Source organism: Mustela putorius, unplaced genomic scaffold, assembly GCF_011764305.1.
Source record: "Mustela putorius furo isolate JIRA1106 unplaced genomic scaffold, ASM1176430v1.1 tig00000253_pilon_pilon_pilon, whole genome shotgun sequence".
Taxonomy (NCBI): Eukaryota; Metazoa; Chordata; class Mammalia; order Carnivora; family Mustelidae; genus Mustela; species Mustela putorius.
The window spans coordinates 3,062,913-3,075,616 of NW_025421329.1; the positions used below are offsets into that span (position 1 = coordinate 3,062,913).

The 12,704-nt window shown below is 41.3% G+C and overlaps 1 long non-coding RNA gene across 1 annotated transcript; it reads right to left on the bottom strand.

The window, feature by feature from the left end:
• Positions 1–6,553: 6,553 nt before the first annotated feature.
• Positions 6,554–10,909, bottom strand: LOC106005967. Its single transcript, XR_001179751.2, has 3 exons — positions 10,769–10,909; positions 8,536–8,762; positions 6,554–8,407 (listed from the first exon to the last, which is right to left on the bottom strand). It is a non-coding gene; the product is annotated as an uncharacterized LOC106005967 (long non-coding RNA).
• Positions 10,910–12,704: the final 1,795 nt, after the last annotated feature.

Genomic DNA, 12,704 nt, shown 5'->3' on the forward strand with positions numbered 1-12,704 from the left:
GAAAACTACCATGGAAGCTAACCCTCAGCCCCAGCTCCCCAACTCCCACGTGTTCAAATCACACCAAGCTGAGTCTTCAGTCATCATGAAAGCAGGGAAGGGTCCTTCATTTGCCAAATATGAATTCCTGGCCAACGGAATACATGACAAGGAAGAGTTGTTGATTTACACAACCAACTTTGTGAAGGTTGGGCCAGGAATAGTACCTGGAGCATCATTTAACCCTAATACCAACATAATTAAGAGGCATGGTGGAAAGCACATTCTAAAGAACAGGGTTGGGTGCCTGGGTGGCTCAGTGGGTTAAGCCGCTGCCTTCGGCTCAGGTCATGATCTCAGGGTCCTGGGATCGAGTCCCGCATCGGGCTCTCTGCTCAGCGGAGAGCCTGCTTCCCTTCCTCTCTCTCTGCCTGTCTCTCTGCCCACTTGTGATCTCTCTCTGTCAAATAAATAAATAAAATCTTTAAAAAAAAAAATAAAAAAATAAAGAACAGGGTTGGAATAAGAAAGTAGACAAATAAATTTATCTTAACTACCAGGGGAAACAGAAAGACTATAATTCTGGGAGTAGCAACCCTTAGACAAATCTGTCTGCTTCCTATATAAATTCATCATCAGTGTCATATTTTATGTTTGAAACAGCAAATCATGGATGCTTAGATCATGACTAAGATTCTGAAAGGGGCAGTATTGAAAAGCAGTTCATAGCAAAATTTGGGAGTCAGATTCACCTGAGTTTAAATCACAGCACTACTATCACCTTACCAATTCCCTCATCTCTAAAACAGGAAGGACCTCTCACTCCAAGGTTGTGGGAGGGCTAACAAACATAATGATGTCATGTGCTCAGGACAACAATTCACAAGTAGTACTCAGTTAACTGTCACTGTTATTGTTGGTCTTCCTATTATTAATGTTATATTATAGGTTTTATTATCATTAGAGTTGTTCAAACCTAGCAGAGGGGGAAGGATGATCATTTTGTTCGGAGAAAGAGAGAATGAAACAGAGAATACATTATTGCATCTTTGACCCAGGGGCCATTTTATGATTCTAGGGGGAGAGCTTATGGAGTAAAGGGAAAAAGATGGGTGGATGATGAAGGGAAAGCTATGATTTACAGTTCTTGTAGAATATTAGGGTAGAGTCCTGAGAGACTTACATTTAAGTCAGAAAACCAGAGGGTTTGAGTATGTTCCCTTTCATTACTGCATTGGTGAGGTTCAAAGTTCACTCATTCAATCACCTATTCATTTAGCAGATACTTGTTAAGTATCATTATGTGCTGGAATCTGTGGTAGGCAGTGAAGACACAGAAAATTAATAATAAATAGGACCCTGTCCTGTGGAAGACCTCTCTGTTCATGATCAAGCCTCATAACTCACGTTTAGTATAACGTAAGATAACACCAACTATTGAGGGAAAATGGAAGGAAAAAAAATCCTGTGAAGGTTCTAATAGCATTGGAGACGTCACAAAACCTTTTTCACATTTACCACCTCAATTAATGTTCTAAACAATCCTGAAAATGGATATCATCATCATCATCATCATAACCATTTTATAGACAAGAAAAGTGAAACAAAGAGGCTAAGAAGAGTATCCAAGATCACAGGACTAACAAGAGATGATCTGGAGCTTGGAGTCAATCTCCTTTATCCTAACCAGGTTGACTTGTGTGCTGTGTCACCAGATCTCCATCAACTGCATGGCTTTGTCATCGCATGGACGCAAAGACACTAGCCCTCACTTAAGGCTACCTGTGCTTTGAAACCTCCCTGAGGATTCTGAGCTACAGCAATTTGACTATTTCTTCACTCAAGCAATTAAAATCCAGTGTGCCTCCACCATCACTCTTTTCCTTTTGGAAAGTACCATGGAGACCATGTGTTGAACTGGCAGAGGTTCTAGAGGAAGTGGCCTGGATTTCTGAGTGTCTGTGTGGAGGAGATCCTCTGCCAATCTTGCACAGGATAGAGAAATCACTTCTTGTTGTGAAGCCTCTGAAATTTCAGGGCTTATTTGTTAAACAGCAGAGCCTCTCCTACCTGACAAATATAATTACCTAATCATTACCCAATCACCCAGTATGCTGGGTTCTGAGGGTAGACGGAATCGTAAATCATTCTCCATCTTTGAGGAACCAACAAAGTTACTGGGCCGTTACTCAAAGTGAAGGTTTTCTCAACAGATGGCCAGGTTGAAGTAGTAACTTAAGACCTATAAATGCTACTGAGAGACCCTGTCATCACATTTAAGGCACTGTTAGATGATAGCTGCCAAATATTTTAAAGATGTTGTTTTATGTGAGCTGGAGGGCCAGAACTGAATCTAAGCTCTTAGAATTAACCCTTGAGATCAAGTTGTCTGTTTCTCCTCCTGAAGCTCCAGGAGGGAGCTCCTCTGAACCCTTTAGCCCAGAAGTTATCTTTGCTGATTCATGATTTTGTTCCATTTCAGGTCGGTCATTGTGACATCTCTCTTGGTACCTTTTGTCTAGAGACCTGGTCAGTGGCCTTGGCTTCATTTCCCTACTTTATACTTGCCTTTTGTCTTAGAGCTGATAATTTCCCATGATGGCTGGTTTCAGTCACACCAGACCCTCTTTCCTGGAAACCAAGTAAATGCACCATGCTCAACATTCAGTTGGAGAAAAGGTCTGTCTCACTTCAGCCAATGCCTTGTGTGTAAATTTTAGTGAGCCACCTAACAATTCTGGGTCTCGGTTTATTTGTCTGCAAAGTGAGACAATTGGACAAGATGGACACCAAGATGCCTTACAGTTGAAAAAAATAATCTGCAAAGTCATATAATTATAATCAGTGCCAGAGAAGGGATTATAACTCCAATTTTGATCCTTTGTCCTTTTCCATCTGTCATCTAGTAAGGCTCAAGTATTACATATCTTATGACATGTGGGAATTTCTCAGAATGGCCACTCAAAACCTTGGATAACCCTCATCACTTCCATAGTCAGTGTTTTGAAATCCCACATACAGGTTGAAAAAATGTCCCCCAACCTTGCCTTTTATCAGCCTGTTTCTTGCTATTTTCTCTCAACTCTGAGAATTTTCTCCAGTATTTATTCACTTAATAAACATTTACTGAGCATCAGTGCCATTCTAGTGTTGTGCTAGAGCTGGAAATACAAAGATAAAAAAAAAAAAGTGATCCCTGTTTTGGGAGAACTGAAGCATTTTTCAGAACATCGGCCCATACTCAGGGGCATTATGGAAGTTATAAGATTTGATCCTCAATTCAGGGCCATGTAGACAGGGAATTTGGAGTTGAGTCTTAAACCATAAGTAAGAGTTCACCAACTCTTACAGGCTGTGAGTATTTTACCCAATTTACTCTTCAAAGATAAACAGTCAGGTCTTCCATGCAGAAAAAACGAACAGCATATTCCTTTCATTTCTCAACTGCCGGATTCTTTCACTTTACTTTTGAGACTCATTTCTCCGTAAACTCAAGAGAAGCCCCAAAAGCCAAGAATTCAACCTTTGGTTTACTCTGAGTCGTTTTGCATCCTCCTTTTTCTGGGGCAATCTCAGCTTCTTTGGTTTTAAAATTTCAAGCCCTGCAAGGAAAATAATGTCCAAAAGAATAATTGCAAAGGGAAATATTTCAAAATATAATCCCTGTTAACAGAGTTAGAACCAAAAATCCATGAGGTGGCTGTGGTCTTTTAGTAAGGCAAGGAATCCAATCCCATATGCTGTGGACTGGTATAAGGCCAAAAATTTGAATCTCCTTTCCTGTGAGAGTGTTAGGCGGATTAAAGTCCCTTAGGGAGAGAGGCATGGCTGGGCCTCCTACATGTCACCAGTAGGCTTTGTGCCTCTCTCCTCCTAATATAAGCAATAATCTTCATTATGGGTCTGAGGAAGCCATTTACATTTTAAGTAACTTACTGAGTTCTCGGGGGATATCTCTCCAAGAAGTTGCCCTCACCTCCCTGACCTCCCATAATACAACACCAAATGCTCCTCTGTAATAGAGTATATCATATCCCTTGATTCTTATTTAATTTATCAAGGGGAATTTCTCCATTTTTCTCACTACTGAGACCTCATGCTTAGAAAAGCAGTGACTAGAACATCATAGGGTGAGTGAATAACATTTGCAAATAGAAAAATTTCCAAAATCTTTCAGGAAAGCCTAGACTTTGCCTCCTCCCCCATTGGTCTGCGACTAGATGCCATCCTTAGGGAAATACTTGAAAACTTTAGCACAAATGCAAATAGGTTTTCTGAGAGGATTAAGAAAGAAAGCTATTATCCATAAAACCCAGGCCATTATAGCAAATACCTAAGATAGTCTACATCCAAAATGACCCACTGAGAGTCAAGGAACATATGGGATCTGACTTACTCTTCACAAGGAAAACCAGGGATAGGCTGGGTAATACCCAAGGACCAGATCCATGGTTCTAAAGATAGAAACAAAAGCCCTCATTTGAGACAATGCAAAGTGGGAGAAAGGGACAAGGGGAGAAGTCAGTCCAAAATAAATACTTGAGAGCCAGTGTAAGAAGAGGCAGGAAGGTTGTTAAATCCCAGGGTAGGAGTCCAGAATTCTACATCAAAGTCTGACCATGAATCAAAGAGTCAGTACCTGGGCCGTGAGAACAATCAAAATAAGGTAAAAGTTGTGTGGGGGTGGGTGAGGCTGGGAGGGAAGGAGAGAACTGTCTGGAGCATTATCACTGGGATACCATTACATCAGAATAAGGGCCGCTGCTCTGGGCCTCATGCTTTAGGGAAGCATTGTCTGAGAAAGCCACAGATGGGAACCACATAGGTAATTAAAAGTTTTCTGTATATTCATTTAAAAAACTTAGAAAAACAAAAGAAGTGACTGCAATACATTTAATGATAAATTTTACATTCTTTTAATTTTTTGTACTGTATTTTTAATATGCAATATGCATTTTACAATCAACTCATTCCCTGCAACTCAGTTTGGAGCAGCCACATTGCATACAGGTGCTCAAAAGCCACGTGTAATTAGTGGCTGCCATATTGGATAGCACAGCCTTGAAGGGCTCCACTTTGGTCCTCTTCTGGGTATACCATGGGGTAAGGAATCTGTGAGGCCAAAGTGTTCTATATACCTAGATGCACAACACCTCCTTCTAGATCACACACCAGATAAATGAGACTTTCAAATTCCCTGCCTGAAAAGTCCACAGTTCACTTTCAGGGTTTGCATGAACTCTTTCCCTGGGTCCATCATAAGGGAGAGTCAACCCTTCTGAGGGTGAACTATGCTGCTGCTCTCTGCGCCCCCAGACTTGAGAGGGTCCAAAGGGTTGGCTGCTTGTGGGGACATATGGACAGAGCATGGGCTTGTGGGTTGAGATTCCTGTGTAAGACAGAGCTGAGAGTGGGGAAGAAAAGAGAGACAGGTCATCCTCTAAAACAGGGAGCCTGGCCATCTCCCCCCACACTGCCATATGCCAGCAGAGATTTCTGAAATGGCTGAGAATCTTGCATTCGAGGCTAAATTTGACAAGGCAGGAGAATAGAATATATTTTATTTAAGAGTTTCTTACCCTAACTTGTAACTTTAAAGTCTTTAGTCATTGTATGTGAGCCTTCATTTTTACTTCTGCCCTGGACCCCAGGAATGCTGGAAGCAAACCTGATCCTGGGTTTACTTACTATAATGTCTGGATTGTATTTATTTAAATTCTAATTTGTCTTTGTGGGGGAAGTGTGAGGAAATTGGCCCATCTTAAAAGATCTAGGACACAGTGAACTCTGTAGCACAAATTATTTAGCATAAGGGTTCTAGGCTGCTTTACTGAAGGTGGTCTCAAGGAGACGAAGTCATATCACCACTACTGTGGAGATCACCCCAATTTTAATTAGTATAACAAATAATTTCTTTCTCTTTGTTCCTACCTAGCAGTTTATTCAAAATATCTTTTTTTATAGAATATACCATGTGTCTTTATTTTCTTCTGAAACACTTCATCTTTATCTGTGGGAATCATAGATCATTTTGAGAATAGTATAGTGAAAGTCGTGAGTCCTTTCTCCAGCGATTTGGGGGAAGGAAAAAATATATATTACAGGTACAGGATCAAGCATATGATAGACTTCCATAATTATTTGAGGGGGGAGGGAAGGAAGGAAGGAAGGAAAGAAGCAAAGGGAAGGAAGGAGGGAAAAGAAAGGGAGGAAGTCTGATCTCAGAGCTACACTGTTAATCACTCTTAACCATTAGATCAGCTCTAAGTACAAATTAATATTTAGAAGCAAAAAAGAATACTTAAGAAGGCAAATTAACTTGTGTGTCCCCTCAAGGACTTTCTGAGAAAAGATGAACACACAGGCAAAAGGAAACAGAAGAAATGCTTGTTACTTTGTGGGGCAAAGGGGGGTATTTCAAAAGAATGGTGGAGATCAAGCAGGAAAATGGAGTGAAAAATGAAAGCATCAGGGAGATAATGAGGTGGAAAGGACTGACAGGGAGGGATGCTCAGGGGGGTGGACCACATTTCATTAGAGAGGGGGCGATGCAAACACCTCCCAGGTGAGCAGAAGGATTAGAGTATTCAGATTGGCTTTGCGAAATGCAGTTCTCAGGATGAGTCATAATTTCAAAGATTATGGACAAAAAATGTGCAAAATAGAAAATTTAATAGCAGGTGCAAAATTTTATTAATCACAAAACTCTTATATGAGACTGCTGGTTTTCTGCTCCAAAAAGGGATAAAATATATAAATCTTTCTTTATAGTTAAATCAAAAAGAGCCCACCAGACTAGCTAAAATAAGAAGAGATGGGTAAAACCAAACATTAGAAAGGATTTGGAACAATGGAACTCTCATACTGTTGGTGGGGATGAAGTCCAGTATACCAACTACTGAAAACTGTCAGCATCCACCAAAGCTGAACACACACACATTTTCTATGACCTAACAGTGTCATTGCTGATCTATACTCAATGAAAATAGTCCTCAAAAGACGTTCTAAAATGTTCACAGCAGCACTATTCATAATGAGCTCCACTAGAAACCACCCAACTGCCCATCAACAAAACAGATAGGGGTACCTGGCTGGCTCTGTTGGTAGAGTGTGCAACTTGATCTGAGAGTCGTGAGTTCAAGCCCTACTTTGGGGGTGGAGATTACATTAAAAAACAAAACAAAGCAGTAGAGCAGATAAATCATGGTTATTCACACACAAATACTACACAGTAATGAGCATGAACTATCACACAGTTAAGTACAGAACTATGGTTGAACCTCACAGACCTGAACATTTAAAGTAAAAAAAGAAAAGGCAAACCACGCTGGGGAAGTCAGGATAGTGATTACCCTTGTGGGAACAGGGAGGAGCTTCTGCAGGGGGTCCGGGGACAGACTTTTTGGGTTACAAGGGCACCTTTCTGTGTGGATATTTTGTCTCAGTCAAACATTTCAAAGAAGCTGTAGTCATTTTCAAAAACAAGATAAACATCTTCAAGAACCTAAAAAGGAGTTGTTCTATCACTATGTTGTACACATGAAACTAAGGTAGCACGGTGTGTCAACTAGACTTCAATTAAAAAAAAGCTGAATAGGGATACAGATACAAGACTGAGAAGAAGCAGTGGGCAGAGGAAAAAAGCCAATGAAGTTGTGTAACAACCTCCTTTCATGATCTGTTTGGAAGACACAAGGGGATCATTCTGGGGCCCCTGGAGGAATCGTTAGGCTGGAGAAATCGGAGAATCCACATCCCTCTCTCTTTATGGTGTCTTATCTTAAATCACTTCTAAGAAATAGGAAGGTACATGTCTGTCCTCTTTCCTTCCTCAGCTCCTAGCATTTTACCTCAAGCATGGTGGGCTTGCAGTAGAAGTATGGTGAATGAGTGATAAATAAATACAATTAAGTGTCTCTTTTTAAAGGCTATGTCTTTAGTTGAGTTCCTCTAGTGGCAAACCCTAACACAGGAGTATATGAGTTTGTTTGGGTACTGCGCCTCAGAAGTAGCTGTAGGGAAGTGAGGCCAAGAAGGCAAGAAGCCAATACTGAATGAAGCAATGAATAGACTTCCACTCTGGGCAGCTGGGGCTTAATCCCCTGGGGAGCTCACAGTATGAAACATACCTCAGATGGGTCCCACCTGAGGTGTGAGAATATGGAGGCATTGACCCTCCAGCTTGCGTACGTCCTTGGCCAGAAGCTGTTTCCAGAAGGCTAACCCCCTGACATGTCTTGAGAGTCACAATTCCTTCCAGTAGAATATCTTGGGATGGGAGGGGAATCCTGAGGGGAGGAGTGTGGCGGCAAATTGGAGAGCGTCTGCCACAGCTGGTCATGAGAAATCTTAATAAGAAACATAATTTTGTTTTCCTCCAATGGTGGATGTTGGCCATGAACTGAAAATGAGAACTGGGTTTCAAGAGCTAAAAAGAAAAAATCATAACATTCTCAGTAGAAAAGCACTGTAAAAGACTTTCTTCTCTGACCACTCTTTGATGTTTAAATCCCTCTTCACACAGTTCATTCAATGAACACCCCTGAAGCAACCTACCTGAGGAGCTTTAAGAAAAACAGCGCTGAATTCCATATGTTCCATCCCTTTTTCCATCTGCCTGGAGCCTCGCGCTTTTAAATAATTCTCTCTCGGAAGGGACACGGCCTTCTCTGGTCCATGTTATTATATGACTTACAACATGAGCTTCAATATAGTTCTCAATGATGAAGCATGGTGCAAATTGGCTTTCTGTCATCAGTTTCCATTCCAGGATCCGCCAGAGGCTGGAAAGCACACAAGATTCATTTTGAAATCTCCAGAAAAGTCATTCAAATGCCAGATTTTAAGATCAATGTTTAGAGCCTGTAAGTCCCAGCTACTTTAGAAATAAAGACACGCCTGCCTTATTTTCACCCAAGCCCTTTGGTCTCATTACAATTCTCCCCAGCCAGGGCTGTGAGTACTAATTCCATAATGACAGCGGAGCATTGACATAAAATGTAACAGTTCCTTGGTTAATCATCAAAATTAGCCCATCATGGTAAATCGAGGAATTTCTACTGTTTCGGTGCCATGTAATTGCAGATAATAAGTGAGACGGTGAAAGAGGAATTTTAATGCATTATAAAGCCCATAGAGGGCATTGAGCTTCCTTGCATAGAAGTTTTGAAATTCCAGAGAAGAGAGAAAAAACAACAGGGACAAAAACCTAGCTCCAAGCAAAGTCTCTTTGGATACAGTTCCTAGAGATGAAAGCAGCAAGGGCTTGAAGATCTGGCAAGGAGAAGTTATTTGGAGATGCTTTTTTATAACTGCTCCTCAGAAAAAAGCAAAGTCCTTGAGTAACATTTTGGCTCATGATATGGTGATAACTTAAAGCCACCAAAGCCAAGATCAAATCTCTATGTGGAAAATATTTATGACTGATTGTGAACCTAAAAAAAAAAAAGGTTTAGTATAAAAAATACCAACTTCTTAAAGGAATCAACCTTACCTAAGAAGCAGAGTTATTGTTTATTAATTATTATTATCTGCAATGGTGACCAGCTCAGTAGTGGGTACTTACAGGGGTTCTCAATGAACTACCAATTAGAATGAATATTTTAAGGTATTTTCCATGGAGCAACATTTTAAAACATTTTTATGTGGAAATAATTTCCAAACTTACAAAGTTTGCAAATGAGCTACATTTCAAAAATCAAAACACTTGTGTAACTAGGAAGCATACTGACAGCTACAAAATCCAGAAACACATTTGTAAATCCACTGTGAAGAGCTGCTTTCCTGTCCTACCAGGACAAGATGGTGGGATTGGAAGGAAATGGTTGAGAACACATGACTTCCTCAGACAGCCCACTTCCTTTCTTTGTCCTTGTGTCCCATCACGGGAGACGCTGCAAATGAGACCATCCAAATAGGGAGCAAAGTCTCCTTTCTTTTATTTTTCTTTTGTATTGAGCTTTTGCACGAGTTGAGCAATATTTCCCTACTGCCTATAATCCCAGGGTTTCTACAAGTTTTAAAGACATTAAATCAGTTCCACACAAAAGATCTGAATGATATGTGAGACAATGATGTGTGCAAGTGGGTTCCGTCTAAATGGCCTCCCTCAGCAAACTTCCTCCCCGTGGAAGTTGGATTCAAGGATATTCTGATTAATGTTTTTGTTCTTTGTGGGTTTGTTTTTTAATTGTAATTTTTTTTTTTTTAACCTAGTGTTCTCCCAGACTTCTGAATTTCCTTGCCTATTAAATAGATCAGAAGTACTGAGTGAACAGCTGAAAGCCCTCTGGTCCTAGATGACTTACTTCACCTTTGCCCTGTCATGTTGGGTTTTTGTGCTTTGTTTTTGTTTTTGTTTTGTTTTAATTTTTTTTACTGTGTTATGTCAGTCCCCATATAGTACATCATTAGTTTTTGATGTAGTGTTCCATGATTCATTGTTTGCGTATAACAACACTCAGTGCTCCATGCAAAACGTGCCTTCCTTAACACCCATCACTGGGCTCACCCATTCCCCCACCCCCTTCCCCTCTAAAACCCTAAGTTTGTTTTCCAGAGTCCATAGTCTTTCATGGTTCATCTCCCCCTCTGATTTCTCTCCCTTCATTTTTCCCTTCCTTCTCCTAATGTCCTCCACGCTATTGCTTATGTTCCACAGATAAGTGAAACCACATGATAATTGTCTTTCTCTGCTTGACTTGTTTCACTTAGCATAATCTCCTCCAGCTCTGTCCATGTTGATACAAATACTGGGTATTCTTCCTTCCTGATGGCTGAGTAATATTACCTTGTGCTTTGTTTTGTAACTAACTTGTTGTATCCGGAACTGATGGAGGCAGCTAGTTGGGGAAAAGAACGCAAATGACAGGGGTGCTTGGGTGTCTCAGTCTGTCAAGTGTCTGTCTTCGGCTCAGGTCGTGATCCTGGGGTTCTGGGATCGAGTACTGCATCGGGCTCCCTGCTCAGTGGGGAGCCTGTTTCTCCTTCTCCTGCTCCTGCTGTTTGTATTCACTCTCTCTGTCTCTCTCTGTCAAATAAATAAATAAAATCTTTTAAAAAAATGATAACACTGTGGTCAATTTTATTAAATTACTTTTATTCAGTCTGCTAGATATTCATGAATATGGTTACGTGTTGTATAACTGATTTTTCAAAATGGAATAATCCCCAGGGTTTGGTTTTTTTTTTTTTAAGACATTTATTTATTTTAGAGAAGGTGAAGAGGAGAGAGAGAGAGGGAGAGAGAGAATCTCAAGCAGATTCCCTGCTGAGTGGGGTTTGTTCCCATTATCATGACCTGAGCGAAAACAGAGAGTCAGCCTGTGCTCCACTGACTGAGCCACCCAGGTGTCCCTTCCCAGTTTTGATAGTCTGAGCTTACAAAAGTCCAACTCAACAGGGACTTGGTTTACTTGAGTCGGATATACTTGGCTCACCTGCTACCTTAGGCCAGGTAACACAGGGTCTCCAGATTCCAGGAGCAGCCAGAGAGAGCAAACCCCAGAGCACGAGTTCCCTGCAAGCCTCTACTAATGCCTCATGGAACAAAACAAAGCCCATGTCTGAGCCCAGCTTCAAGGAGCAAAGTTCAGGCTCCCCCATTAAGGAGAAGAGGGACAAAATTCACATTGCAAAGAGGCGTGCATTCAGGAAAGGGCAGAATTGGGGGCCATTTTTGCAGTCTGGCTTAGAGAATTGTTCATCGTCATACCATGAGCCTATAGCAAAAATCTGAGAACTGCTGTTTTTGTTTCATTCACAAGTTGCTGCTGAGAGGACCAAGGAGCAAACAAACAATCCCGCCACCCTTTCCAAATCTCTAATCGCTTGTCATCTTCTGAAAAGGGCCAGAATATTTAGTTCTGGGTAGTTAGCTCTGAGACACAGAGCATAATATTTTTTTAAACACATAATGATACTGATTCTATATAACATCTGTGGAAAGACCATAAAAGGAGAAGTTAGGGAAAGGCCCATCAGAAATAAGATTAGAGATGATGTTTCAGCTTCGCAGCTTTCCCTGGGCCCTGGGAAAAGAAACACAGCAAAAAAGGTTAGTTAACTTTCTCTCTCCTAATGAACATTATGAGGACAAATATTCTGTTCGCATGTACCCTTTTGGCAGCCTGGTTAATTTGTTAAGCCCAACTGGACACATAAAGAGAGCCCCTTTATCTTCATTAAACCCGATGAGAATGAATGGCAAACAGCAGCATCATTAGTCTGGCCTGATAGGTTTCATCAAAGAGCCTGGAAAGCTCTTAAAAACCCAGATGCCTTTAAGGTTGGCTGGGTTAGGGCTTGTTCATCTCTTATAACAAACACCGGCTGCTCTCACATTCATCCAGACTCAGGCGAGTCACGATCGGCTTTCGAGTAGACACAGTAGAGAAAAACATGGGTGCACAGGCATGCACATGTCCACGTGCACACGCTCGCTCACTCACACACGCACAACACACACACATTGATCAACCAGCAAGGTAACCTGGAAGGAGGCCTAAGAAAGACAAGGAAGGTGGAGGAGATAGCATGGCCTCTGTTCTCTCCCTGGTCACACTGACTGGATGAGAGCCACCAAGAACCCGTAAGAGACCACAGTTAAAAGCATGGGCTTTGGGGCCACCTGGGTGGCTCAGGTGGCTAAGTGACTCTCTGCTTTGGCTCAGGTCATGATCTCAGGGTTATGGGATCAAGCCCCACATCACGCTCTGCACTCAGCA